General features: G+C 29.2%; 1 long non-coding RNA gene across 1 annotated transcript in view; it reads right to left on the bottom strand.

The window, feature by feature from the left end:
- Positions 1-14,649, bottom strand: part of LOC149031497 (uncharacterized) — a 205,353-nt gene extending 190,704 nt beyond the window's left edge. The window contains exon 1 of the long non-coding RNA XR_016177692.1: positions 14,276-14,649. This is a non-coding gene — a long non-coding RNA (uncharacterized LOC149031497). The remainder of the gene's footprint in view (positions 1-14,275) is intronic.
- Positions 14,650-14,957: the final 308 nt, after the last annotated feature.

Below are 14,957 nucleotides of genomic sequence, written 5' to 3'. Positions count from 1 at the left end.
CTCTATGCATTACTCTATCGTGCAAATAAAAATCTTACAAAACTTTCAATTACACTATTTTTTAAAAATTCGACAAAAGTAAAAAAAGTGGTAAAAATAATGTATTTTTTTCAAGCAGCTTTAATTTAGCCAAAAAAAAAACTTTTTTCAATTCTTTTAGTTTGAACGATAGCAGCATTATTCTAAATTAATAATCCGTTTTAATTTTTTATTTCAGTTTACCAGGAGAGCTGCAATCTTAACATTTGTCGCGCGCCGTTTTTTTGGGACCCCCCAGTTCATCAGCCTATATCTTTTTCAATTTTGAATTTTTCCCCTATTTTTTTTTTCATGTATTCTTGAAATATTAATAAATATCTTATAATATTATAGATAGTGAAAATATTATTCGTCTTTTTGTTATTGCACTTGAAAAAGTACTTAAAATTCATGCCCCTAGACCAGAATACCCACTTAAAATTCGTACATTAGTTTGAAAAAGATTCGCGTTAGCATATCATACATTGCGCCCAAACAAATAAGTTTTTTAAATTTAAAAACTTGCTTTCTAGATAGATAATAAAAAACTTGTCATTATTGTGCTGAATTTTTTAAGCATTATATTAAAGGTATTTATGAAAGTAGGAGTAAAAAAATGTAACATTCTGGTTAAGGTGATAAATTAAGAAACAATGATTTTGTATAAAATTATATTTAAAATATTATTCTTTACAAATTAAAAGTTATGTAAATTCATGTCAGCGGTCGCAAATGTTTGAAGAGTCAATAATTGTTTCAGAAAGGAGAAAAAAAAATAATAAAAAAATAATAAAGCATAACTAAACGAAATACAATTTAAACTCATGTTCACCAAAGAAAAAATTACAGATAATAAGGTTGCGTCGTATATAGATAGTTATATGTATATATATATGTATTTATATGTATCAAAATAATATAGCTATGTAACATATGTAAATAAGAAGTTTATCTATTGTTTTTGTTTAAGTAAGACGTGGGCAGATCTCGAGATAAACAGGAAACACATGATCAAAATAATTCCAATTTGGTTGAAAAAGAATTATAAAATTAAAAGTATATATAAATAAACTTCCACTTCTACATTTGGTAAATTATTACGTTTTATGTAATTTAAGTATAGGTAGGTAGTTATATTACGGTACATTTATAATTTTTAACCTGTAGATATATGACATTTTTTAAAAAGAATATATAAAAATTTTCATCACGCTGACAAGAAGTCAATAATAATGATAGTAATTATATTATTGAATAAAGTTTATACAAGGTACAAAAAATGAATTATTTTATTTTATTTTAAAAACGGACAAAATTTTATGGTAGACATTATATAGATTAAAAATAAAATAATGTAAAACATATAATACAAGATTGTGTCGCGCGATGTAAGGAAATATAAAATTCCTATTATCCTACCTATTATCCTTTCCTATACAATCTATCAGTTGTATACAATCCTAACAATAAATCAGATTTTACTAAAGTTTTCGTTCCTACGATAAAACATACATACACACACAAACACACACACGCTTTAAAATTGCACTCAATAATACAATATAAAAATACAATAATAGTACAATATTTAGTGACACATCTCTAATTTTCTGTACAAAAAATTAATTTAAAAAATAAAATAAAAGTTTACTCTAAGGAGATAAGAAAAGTTTCAAATGATTCATTTCTTCCCTCTAGTCGCATCATTTCAAAAGTGTCTATGGCTTCGGCAAAACGTTCCATTTCTTCCAAAGTTACCAAAGGTTTTACTCTCCGCATTACAGATTGCACCTCTTCGTTTTTCAATCCATTTACAAATCGTTGTTTTATTAACTCATCTCTAGATTCTCGATAATCACAATTTATGCTAAGAATTTCTAGTGATCGGAAAAATTTGGTTGCCCCCTCATTCTCATCTTGGCTTCGATTTTCAAACGTTCTTCTGTATAATACATGTCTTTCATCATATTTAAACGTATCCTGCAATAATCCTGCAAGACGTTCATAACTTAATTCATTCAGATCACTGAAACCTGTTGTTTCTTTAATTTTGGTTAAAACATGGGTTTCAACTAATTTTAACAAAAACGGCACTTTCATATAATGTGGAACTTGAATTTTATGCATCGTCTCATTAAAATTGTCCTCCCAAGCAATGAACTCTTTGAAGCTTGGGTCAAACTTCATAATCAAATTTCTACTAAGATTAACGTATTCTTCTACTTCTTTTTCTGTCAATTTTATTTGCATCTTGGTATGGAATATTTCCCAAACAAATTCAACTTTATAAATTTAATATTTTGTTTCACTCTCTCTCTCTCTCTCACTAACGAGCACTAATCTTCGTATTAGAAGAACAATTTAATGTATCACTTAAATAACTTATTTCTCCAAAAATACGTGCGTTAGTTTGGATGACCAAAGCAAAAATGATTGAAGAACACTTCAGAAAGTAGGTTTTTATAGGATTTTAGGTTTAGGAGAGGGGAGAACAACAATTAAATGAATTCTGAATTTGAGGTGTTTTATTGGACAGCTTTAAAATAGTGGGAGAAAGCTGCAAAGAAAAATTTCTAATCCTTAACCTTGACGACACATGCTTTTGCTTCTTTTTTCACTACCATAGAAAATTGAGAAAAAAGAAAATGTTCTTTTGAAAAGAGAAAAGATACAAACGGTATTCTTCCTTTTGTCGTTAATGACGGTCCGAGAAACTCTCTATTTAATGAATACGAAAAATTTTCACAATAATAATAAAAAAAAATACGAAACAAAAAAGAAATATTTTTTGTTTTGAATGTAATGAAATTTTTCCGTATCTTCCCTGCTGACAATTTAGAAATCATTTTTTCTGAAAGACTTTTCAAGGACTTTCAGAGAGAAATTTTCGTTTCTTTTGATACATTTCTTTGAAAGAGAAGCCGTATCTTCCCTGCTGACAATTTAGAAATCATTTTTTCTGAAAGACTTTTCAAGGACTTTCAGAGAGAAATTTTCCTTTCTTTTGATACATTTCTTTGAAAGAGAAGCTATATCATATGTGAATTGAAAGGCCTATGTAGTTGGAACACTTAAAAATAACAAAAAATTCATGTCTAAAGATGTTCTTAATTGCAGATTAAAAAAATGAGAAATTGTATCCAAAGAAGATAATAATGGTATTGTCGTACTCAAATGGAGAGATTCGAAGGACGTATGGATTTTATCGACGTAGCATGCTCTTATTATGGTACTAAGTAATATTCGTAATATTCATGCTTCTTCTATAAGCTATCATTCATTTAAAAAAATTGAAACTACTAGCTGTTCTTGCGTATAATAAAGGAAAGTGCGGAACCTTAACCTTGACGACACATGCTTTTGCTTCTTTTTTCACTACCATAGAAAATTGAGAAAAAAGAAAATGTTCTTTTGAAAAGAGAAAAGATACAAACGGTATTCTTCCTTTTGTCGTTAATGACGGTCCGAGAAACTCTCTATTTAATGAATACGAAAAATTTTCACAATAATAATAAAAAAAAAAACGAAACAAAAAAGAAATATTTTTTGTTTTGAATGTAATGAAATTTTTCCGTATCTTCCCTGCTGAGAATTTAGAAATTAAATGGAAAAGCAATAAAATTGTCATTAGGAATGGATGGAAATAAAAGGTGGAAAGAAAAAAAGAGCTCAAGGACAAATACAAAAAAAAAAAGGGAAAGCAGATAAGATACGAGGATTTTGTCCGTTAGAATTCTATTGTATTGTTCGGAGATAAATTTCGGAGATAAACCCTGACGCAACTCTGACAGAGATCAAAAACACATTAAGGGAATTCGTCTTTAAAAACAGGTACATAACACGTGATATTGGGAAATTTCTGACCACTTGAAAATTTTCCACTTCCCAACAAAATTGCGTCAGCTACTGTAATAGTTACATTTTTACATGATATTTTCATACTGTAGCAATTATTTTAAATAATATATATATAATCATGAAGATTTTGCAACAAGAAAATTTGCCGATCAACAAAATGATGAAAAATTTATTTTGAAAGTGGCCTAACTTCATTGTTCTAATTCATCTTCCGGTTGTTCGTATTTACTCGTAACGATAGAGATTTTGACGTGGTAGAAATGTCATTAAAAAACAATTAGTTATCGTTCGTCCCCCAAAGATTCTTACAATATTATCAAAAAGTATCGGAAAGGGTAATAACTTTACTGTAAATAAATTGAAACAAGAAGATTTTCGTATGAACAAAAATATTAGAAAATGCAATTTGTAAAAGTGTACAGCATTCTAACAAAGAATCGGTAAACTGTTTAAAAATATGTTTGAACGCGTTTTGTCAGGAATGAACCGTATCAAATTTTTTATAAGACATCGATGAATGAGAATGAAAATTTGAAAATCCTGAATTTATTACCATGTCTGATTAAACCAAAAAATTTCGACAATATTGTATTGAAACTACTGTATAAAAATATCAGACAAATTACAACAGCAAAATTCAAGGACATAATGGACTTACTACGATATATACCACCGGAATATCATGATTTCTTCAAACCCCTTTCACACATGCAAAATGTAAATAAGCAGAAAATTGTTTTGTAATTGATTTAGTTAAAAAATCTTTCGAATTGCATAAATTATGTTTCTGAAGTGTTTTAAAGATATTTAAAATAAATTGAGTATTGTTTTTCCTTTTGTCGTTAATGACGGTCCGAGAAACTCTCTATTTAATGAATACGAAAAATTTTCACAATAATAATAAAAAAAAAAAAACCAAACAAAAAAGAAATATTATTTGTTTTGAATGTAATGAAAATTTTCCGTATCTTCCCTGTTGACAATTTAGAAATTTTTGTTTCTGAAAGACTTTTCAAGGACTTTCTGAGAGAAATTTTCGTGCCTTTTGAAACGTGTTTTTTTAAAGAGAAGGATAGTACTCTATAGCATCCTTACTATAAATCCAGATTTTTCTATAATATAATAATTAAGTACAAGTAGCCCTCCTACAACGCGGCATCTTATAACACGGTCTCGCAATAACACGATTCGCAAATTGCGAGAAGGCATCCAATAACACAGTTTCCTTTCAAAAAACTTTTGTATTTCTACAGCTTCGGCAAGGCTTGCCGTCTTTAAGATACAGTGTTGCCGAAAGTAATTCTTTTCATCTCCATGGCAGGAAAACAAAAATTTTTGGCTCATTGCTCTGGATCTCATATAACACTGTTTCACACAACACGGCATTTTCTAGGAACCTATCTTCCGTGTTATAGGAGGGTTACCTGTAGTTCGTATTAGTCGAAACGAAACGTTTAGTCGCAGAGTAGTAAAAGAAGAAGAACTACGGAAGTGGTTTAGGTTAGTTCTGGGGGTGTAAGGAGGAAAAAGGGGGTTGATCTCGAGCAAGAACTACCGCGGACGTTAGAGCTTCGACAAAATGAAACGTAAATATTGGTCGAGCTAGGAGAACTTAAAACTCTTCTTCTCCTACCCCCTGTCCCCTACCTCCTTTTCCTCTTTCTCCCTTTTCCCCTTTCATCCCCTTTCTGAGCTTTTTCTTGTATTAATAAAGATGAGCGTATTTCGCACACCCGGCACATCGTATTCGCTTTTCTTGAAACTTCAAGTTTCACGATAGCTTTTAAGGATTCGGAAAGTAATAATACGCCAATCGTGAATTTATTTTTGAAGTAAAACATTACGGCACATAAAGATACAACGTTCTATTTATCATTCAATTCGTATATCACTTTTTTTCGTTTAACTAATTTCAATGAGGGAATAGGGGGTAGAAAATATTTTAATCATAAATGTACCCGTTGGCTATTCGCACCGATAAATTTGGGATCATAAATATTTTGGGGAAAGTGATAAAGTATGAATTTATTTGAATGAAATTTTTCTTCGTGCATTAAAGTAACAAGGTAAGTAACATATTATAAGATCTAGGATTACTTGTATAATTTAACATTAAATAAATAACAATTAGTTTCTAGTGTATAAGAGTAAATTTATCAATGACAAAATTAAGGAACGTTTTATATTTGCTAATTAGAATGAAAAAAAAAGAAAAAAGAAAAATGTTAATAGTAATTACTTATCATGGTTGAATAGATTGTAGAAAATCTTAATATTCAAAGATACGTATTTATCTTTGGTTTGGACTTTTAAGGAGGGCGTGTACACTGTCGTTATCGAATCATAGAATGAGGGTTGGTAGCTAAACTTATATGTATATATATAGTGATTTCTTGAGTACACAATAAATAGTGGTAAGGGAGTAGTTCGGGTTAACCGTTGACTAATTGCTCCTTAACCGAGTTAAATCGCACCCTGGTTATTACAGCAAGCACAGAGGGAGGAGATGCTACATGGCGGGGTTCTACGATCAAAGAGACTCCTAGAACACGGGTACTAGTCTATTTCGTTGCAGGGCTTGATATACGCATATATGTGGAACATTAGGGAACCGTATTAGGGGCTTATTGTTCGCTTTATTGAGAATTTAGGCGTATTCGACAATACCAACATGAGATTAATCGAATCTGATACTGGAAATATATTTCATTCGTACTAATTTCATTTTCATTTCACTTGATATTATATACGATAATTAATAATAATGAAGTAAAGCAAATAATTAATACAACACACACACATACATACACACACATTGAAATGTATAAATGTATTTACAAAAATCATGTAATTTTCCGTAAAACAATTTCTAATGTTTTATTTTGTTTGTTTGATTTTTATACTTATAAAAAATGAACGTGTATTGTACAGTACGATTGGTACTGTATATCAATTGTTAACTGGTTAGCGAAATTTAGGGTAACGATTCGAGAATGTAAATGTAGTACAATTGAGCTTGTGAACAACTTTAACGTTATGAAACGGTGTGAGTATGGAAACGTGGAAGAACGGAAGTGCGTGGGGTAACAATGACGGAATAGGTCGACCCTTGTCGATGACTTTTCTTTATTTTTTCATCCTAGTCGTATAAAAGGTGGTGGTGGTGGTGGTTATGGGTGAAGGAAGGAGAGTTGGTGGTGCTGGTTGTAGCATCGTCATGCGATTCGCTATTCGCGAACGAACTATAAAGTCTCCATTTCCGCGCGTTTACATTTAAATCGGTGCATTAGCGACTGCAATTTCATTCCAATTTACAACTCCACAATTCCATCCCTCTGTCATCCCACCTTTCGAAAAAGGGCCACCCACTCAACCAACCCATCCAACCAGACTCAGTCAGAAACATTCGAGTTGGACATTCGCGAGAATCCGCGTACGTATGAATTTTCCCGTTCGTACGTACCTACGAGCAGCAACGACCCTTCCATTTTTCTTTTTTTACTTTTTTTTCTTTTTTTTTAACTTCCCTCCCACTACCTTCTACCCCCTTCCCTCACCAACCGATGTTCGGACGAAAGAATTTGAGCGAACGTTATTTCGATTTGATATCGTCGAGTTCGATAACCGGTCGTTTTATTAATTAAATGTCACCCTCTGCTCCCCCCTCCCTCCAATAGCCACGTTACCCCACCATCCTCTTTCCTTCTCCTCCTCCTCATTCACGGATCCTATCGAAACCAAACAGTATAGCTGTCTACGTGGTTTTAAAAAGGGACATTTAATTAATAAAGAGATTATACAACATTCGTATTCCTCTAAATTTAAAACATATTTCGTTTATTAATGTTAATCGACATATCAAATATTAATTTGTATCAATCTAAAAATATGTACATATATATATATGTGTGTGTGTGTGTGTGTGAATGTATATATTTGGCATACAATATTTCTCGTTACGATTGGATCGTTTATTTAAATGTAAAGTATATATATATATATGTATAGTATAATTTTATTGCAGCAATTTTTTTTTTTTTAAATATGTCATATTATTATATTATGGGTTTAGTATTAAAATTGATATCGATCAAACGAGTTATTTGTTTTATTGTTTGAAGATGTTAATTTATAAAATATGAATTTTCTCTCTCGAGAAAATTAATTTCGTTTTTTTTCAATGGTTCATAAAAGAGAAATTTTTATTTCTTTTTATTATAAAATACATGATTTATTCGTTATTTAAAAAAAAAAATATCTTTTGACACAGAAAGATATTTATATATGTATAATCGGTATAGATACTTCCATTATATTGTATATTAAAATGACTATGTTTCTGGTATCGTTTTTTAGTATCCTCTGGCATAAAATTGTATTATGCAGGAAACGATTATACCAACGTTGAAAGCTTCATTTTCAGAATATTGATAATACTAGTATAATACACAATGAATTGATATAGGAATACACAACCATTGTCAAAATCTGATAAAACATTTTCCCGTTATTAACGTAAATGTACCAAATAGAAATAATGATTTTGATTAGCATCATCAACATCGTTTATAAAACGTAATAGTAAATTATACGTATCGTTAATTGGCGTAAATACAAATTGATATTATAATATATATAATATTTCAACAATTTTCTATCAATCTAGATACAATAAATTAAAAAAAAAAAGAAATTCCCATTTAAAGAAAGAAAGATGGAAAGAATAAATAATAAGTTGTCCATTTTATACAAATATAAAAAAACGTTCTTAAGGATAATTATTTTAAAAAAAGGATTCATTCAATTATAAGCGAATCAAAAGTGAAAAGAAGTAAAGAAAAAGAAAAAAAAGAAAAAAAGAAAAAAAAACAAGCAGAAAAGAAAAGAAAAGCTTGCTATTGAATAATTTGATCTTAACTCTATAAAATATAAGTAACAAGGATAAGAACCATCGAACTTAACGATATCTTAAAGATATTTTAAACCGCTTTTCTACCATCGTTCGTAGTCCCCACTCCTCTCACTTTCTTATTCTCCCCTTCAACCTTTTTGATTGAAGTAGATCATCAAACAGTTGAGGAATAATTGTACAAGAAGGACGATTACGATCACACAGAGAAGGAGAAATAACTTGGTGTAGAATAAGAAAAAGATAAAGATAGGATAGAATTGGTGGGGTGAATTGAGGTGAGGTGAGGTGAAGTGAGGTAAGGTCGTCCTCGTCGTCGTCGTTAGGTAATAGATAGCAAACCATCCACCACTACTGCCACCACCCCTGCACCCACCCCCACCCTACTGTGAAAGTTATTCGTGGGCTGCTGCTTCGTATTCGTTTGCACGAGAGATCGAGTAATAGTAATTTGCATTTTATTTGAACTCTTTCCTCTCTAACGCGAAACGATAACGCGAGCCCCCACCATGATGATGACGTTCAAGCGTTTACGTTTCCGTGAGAACGAGTAAAACTTCGTCTTACGAATATGAATAACAAAAGAGTCCAAGGACCTCAGGACTACTTTTGCTGCTTCTGCTGCTTCTTCTGCTGCTGTTACTGCAGCTACTACTGCGCTTCTACTTCGATAGGTGGTTCGAGTATTTTGAAGAATAATGAGAAGTAAGTAGGAAGAAAGGACTTCTTCTTCTTCTTCTATTTTCTTCTTCTGGTTTTATTTTTTTTCTTTATTTTTTTCCGTTTTATTTTTATTCTTCCTTCCCCACGAACGAAGGAATCCCGGGATGTTAATGTTTATTTAATACCACTTTGCTTTGCCACTTGAAATTCTTTTACCTTTTCTTTCCCCTATTCAATCGGAAACTCTTATTCTAACTGCAATTAACGCGAATAATGTTATTCTTTAATTCACAAATAAGATTTGTCTTTAATTTTAATCGAATCACAGGATTGATTTTTTTTCTTCTTTTTTTTTTTTTAGTCAGTTTAGTTTGTTTTTATTCGAAATACATATATTAAATTAAATATGATAAATTATATATTTTAGAATATTTTCACCTGGTTTTATATTACTCCCTGACCACCACCATATTTGGATGATGAGTTGTCAAACTATTTTGAGAATTTCTGAAAATTATACTAGCTAATGACCGAAAAGCAACACATTGACCTATTTTATTGGTGTTTTATTGTACACGAATATTCCTATATATACATATAGACGGAAGGAAAGTTCAAATCCATTTATTCGAAATTCTTTTATTGTTAATTCATGTAATGAGAAGAAAAAATTTCAATTTAATTTTTCTTTTTAAGTACAATTTACACGAATTAAAAAAAAAAACAGTAAAAAAAGAATCAGATTTTTCAAAAGATGTTTTAAAAATAAATATTAAAAAAAATTCTTTATTCTCCTGAAACAAATGGTTAACCTAAAGATATAACTAAGGTTTTTTTTTAAATTTGTACACGTTTTGAAAGTAAACGTTTAAATAGGAAATATATACTACAATAGATTATTTCAATAAAACTGTCGTAGTAATTCATTCTAGCAAAATAATAAAAATCAAAGTTAACCAATTCCTGATATTCCTTTTGGAAAAACCTAAGTTACTTTTATACCTACGAAAAGGATAACCTTGAAAGACTTTCTCTTTTCTTTCAAGATTAAATACAAGAGAAAAATCAGATTTTTCAAAAGATATTTTAACAATAAATATTAAAAAGAATTCTTTATTCTAAAGAAACAAATGGTTAACCTAAAAATATAACTAAGGTTTTTTTTTAAATTTTTACACGTTTTGAAAGTAAACGTTTAAATAGGAAATATATACTACAATAGATTATTTCAATAAAACTGTCGTAGTAATTCATTCTAGCAAAATAATAAAAATCAAAGTTAACCAATTCCTGATATTCCTTTTGGAAAAACCTAAGTTACTTTTATACCTACGAAAAGGATAACCTTGAAAGACTTTCTCTTTTCTTTCAAGATTAAATACAAGAGAAAAATCAGATTTTTCAAAAGATATTTTAACAATAAATATTAAAAAGAATTCTTTATTCTAAAGAAACAAATGGTTAACCTAAAAATATAACTAAGGTTTTTTTTTTAAATTTTTACACATTTTGAAAGCAAACGTTATATATCTATATAAAAGGGAGTAATACTAAGACCATATCTAAAGTAATAAAATTTTTTTTTTCTAAATTTCAGGAAAAATTAAATAAGAAATAAAGAAAAAAATTTCCCTTTTTCTACTAAGGTTCACCAATTCTTCCTTTTACTAACCAATTTTTTTTTTTATTTATTTTATACCTAATTCGAAGATAATCTATAAAAATTATACAGAAAAAAAAGAACGAAAAAAAATGTTTTTTTAAAGAAAGTATTTTTTCTTGGTAATCCGACTAAAACCTAGCAAACTTCCCATACAATTTTAAACTTTTCACCTAAAACTGTATAAAAAAAAAAATAATTTAATAAATAATATACATATATATAGAAACATTTTCTATATTCCAAAATTTTTGTCAATCCTTTTAGCATAATTTTTTTGCTTAACGAATACATTTTTTAAGAATGAAATAAATTCGATAACGTATTTCTGTTTAAACGAATTAAAAAAAAAAAGAAAAAATAAGAGAGAAAAAAGGAAAGAAAACGTATCCCAGAGGTAATGTAAAAGAAGAAAATAAAAGGGGTAAAAAGTGTATGATAATAATCAAGAAGATGGTGGTGGGGAGGTGGAAAGGGAAATTTTAACGACGTGCCTGTATAATTTTTGTAAATTAACGTGGTTATTTAATTACGCGTTTAGTTATTAGCGTTGTGTACTCACTTACGCGTAACGATTTTCTCATAGCGTGTTGTAGAAAAAAGAAAGTAAGGTTTGCGAGGGGGAATTTGGGATTTAGGAGTTGAATATGGGGGAAATAGACAAAGAAGGGATAAATGGAAAGTAAGAGTTGGGGGTTTAATCTCCATTACATTCCGAGCGACCTAAGAAAATGGTTATCGCATTTAGATCATAGAACTTTTACAATGCCGCGAATATTAAAGTAATACGCGTAAAACTTAACGCTAAGCAAGCAAGCAAGTTAAGTGCTTAACGTGCATTAAGTTTAATTAACGAATTTTTCTTTTCCTTTTTTACCTCTCCTTTCTATATTATTTTGTTTTCCTTTTTTTTGCGATAACCTACAGTACCTTTTTTTTGTAGATATAACCTCTGTAACATTTGTGTGCGAAGAATTATTAATAAGTAAGCCAGGTGGGATTTTTTTTTTAAAATTTGTTATATATAAAAATTTAGTATCACATTTTTGGTTTTTAATGAATTTCGAAACTACTGAACCGACCTTAATGAATTTTTTTTTAATTTTAAAACAACTTAGAATATAGGATAATTTTTAGCGATATTTTTATTTCTTTTTGCTAATTTAAGGATTTATTATTTACAGATTATCTAGGTCTCTAGGTTGTTTAAGTATTCAATAGATGACGTCGTATTTCAATTAAATTATTTCAATTTACATACGACGTAACCTTACTTTTTTTTATTTTTTTCATTTATTATTATTTTATGTATTCCATTCTAATTGTGTGTTGTTATAATTAACTAAATAGTTTAGAATTATGTTAAATCAACATTTTATAACAAAACCATAGTAACGCGTGATCGTAGCATCCTATTATATGTATATACATATAAAAATTAATTCCAAATAAGATTATGTTTTGTATTGATAACATTTAGTCAAATATTTAACTCGTATTCTTTAGAAACTAGTTACTTGTAATGTGATTGGCTCAGAACTTTTCAACCTTCTTTGTGTTCGGCTCGGAACTTCTCGATCCTTCCTTGTGTTCCTCTCAGAACTTTTCAACCCTCATGTTGTTAGACTCAAAACTTTTCAACCTATGTATATATATATATATTCATAAAATCTTATAGAGAGAGCATAGATTCATTGATAATGGGGGTAAGATTAAAGATAAATATTAGATATACCGTATGAAATATTTGAAGATAAAGAAGATGATGAAAGAAAGTCCTCGTAATACCCAATTTAACGTTAATATCGGATAGTAGTCCAGTCAAAATAGCCCTGAAATCGGGTTTTTGAGCTATACGGCTGAAAAAATATGGAAATTATCAGAAAAATGCGTACAATACTGTGGGCAAAGTAAAAAGTTCTCAACCACCGGGAAAGGGGTGAAAAAAATTAAAAACTACCCCAAAATACGATTTTTGGATTATATGTTGAAAATATCAAAAAAAAGTTTCAAATAAAAGTTGTAGAGCATAAAATTTTAGGCCTATCTATATCAGACCATTTTTCCCCTAAAACGCACCCTTTCACCCCTACGACGGTTCAAAGTACTCAAAAAATGAAAATTCAATAAAAAATATAAAAATTGGACTTTTTAAAAATTTTTTTTTTTAATTATCTTTAAAAAACTACAAAGAACAATCATAGGGAAACAAAAAATTTTTTTTTTCATCCCTTCTATTAAAAATCAAGGGGTGAAAACGGTTTTTGCTCGATATTTCGCTTAAAACGGGTTATTTAAAAAAAATTTCTTTTTCATATGAATTTTTAATTTATTTTTTAAATTTTGGTGTTGAATTTATATTTATAAATATTTACCTGTAGGAAATATCTCAATTTAAAGACAGGTAGGACTCCCTTAGTCCTACGCCTTTGTAGAAAGAAACAGAAAATGAAGCTATCCTGCTCTTACTCATTGTGACGTAGTTCGCCATGGCACGCATGCGCAAACTCCTAACTTCCATGCGTGCAAGAGAGATAGACAACCTATTGTTACCTTCGTCTAAATGTAAACAGTATAATGCGATGAAACCCTTTTTCTTAAATATATTCTCTTTTTCTTCTATATTCTCTATAGCTCGAGAGTCTCGCGCGCATCTGTGACAGCATGATAGATTTTTGAAAATATCTCAAAAAGTAAGCGAGATAAAGCGATTTTGTATTTATTATGTTTTGTAGACAATTTTATTTGCTACAAAAAAGGTTCAGTACTAAAATATATTATCTTCCTCACTTTTCGAGATATATTAAAAAAATTAAAAAACTATTCCCACCTTTTCTTACATTTTTTAAAATATCTCAAAAAGTAAGCGAGATACAGCGATTTTGTATTAATTATGTTTTGTAGACAATTTTATTTGCTACAAAAAAGGTTCAGTACTAAAATATATTATCTTCCTCACTTTTCGAGATATATTAAAAAAATTAAAAAACTATTCCCACCTTTTCTTACATTTTTTAAAATATCTCAAAAAGTAAGCGAGATAAAGCGATTTTGTATTAATTATGTTTTGTAGACAATTTTATTTGCAAAAAAAAATGTTCAGTACTAAAATATTTTATCTTCCTCACTTTTCGAGATATATTAAAAAAATATGATTACTCTCTTACCTGATACTTTTTATTAAGTTTCACCACTGACAAGGACAGCGCAAGGTGTTGCCTTCTCGGATTTTGTTCAAATTTTGCAGGATGATAGATTTTGCTTACCTTTTTACGAATATATATGGTTATAGGAGCCACTACTCAATAATTTTTGAGATATTTGCAATTAAAAATGCTTATGATGCTATCTAGTGTTTAAATTTACTTCTGAAGTAAGTAATGGTATATAATAGGTTTAGGATAATGACAACGATTCGGCGATTCGTTCCAATAGTGGCCGAGTCTTTTAGGGTTCGAATCTTGGGAGGTAAATTTTTTTTTTCTATTTTTATATGTAAAGATACATAATAAAGTTTAAATAAGTTGAAAATGAAATGTCTTAAATGACTAGAAACCTTATAAGAGTTTTTTTTTTATTAGCATTTGTATATGTTCTCAATTCTCACTATTTTCAAAATAAATATCAATGATTTTGAAAAAATACTAAAATATCTAGACAAATTAATTTTTAATTATTAATTATATTATTTATTAATTAATTAATTTTTTTTCGATATGTTTATTGCAGTGTACATTCAGATTCTCACGTAGGGCTGAATCACTGTTTACTCTCTATTCTCACTTGGGAAATGCTTTTATTGTTTTGTAATAAATATTATTCTGTACATATGGGGCATTCCACGCCAAA

This window comes from Polistes dominula, unplaced genomic scaffold, assembly GCF_049000335.1.
Source record: "Polistes dominula isolate Pdom_NZ unplaced genomic scaffold, Pdom_raw_medaka contig_19, whole genome shotgun sequence".
NCBI lineage: Eukaryota > Metazoa > Arthropoda > Insecta > Hymenoptera > Vespidae > Polistes > Polistes dominula.
Note: the sequence above shows the minus strand (reverse complement) of the source record. Positions and strands in the feature narration are given on the sequence as shown.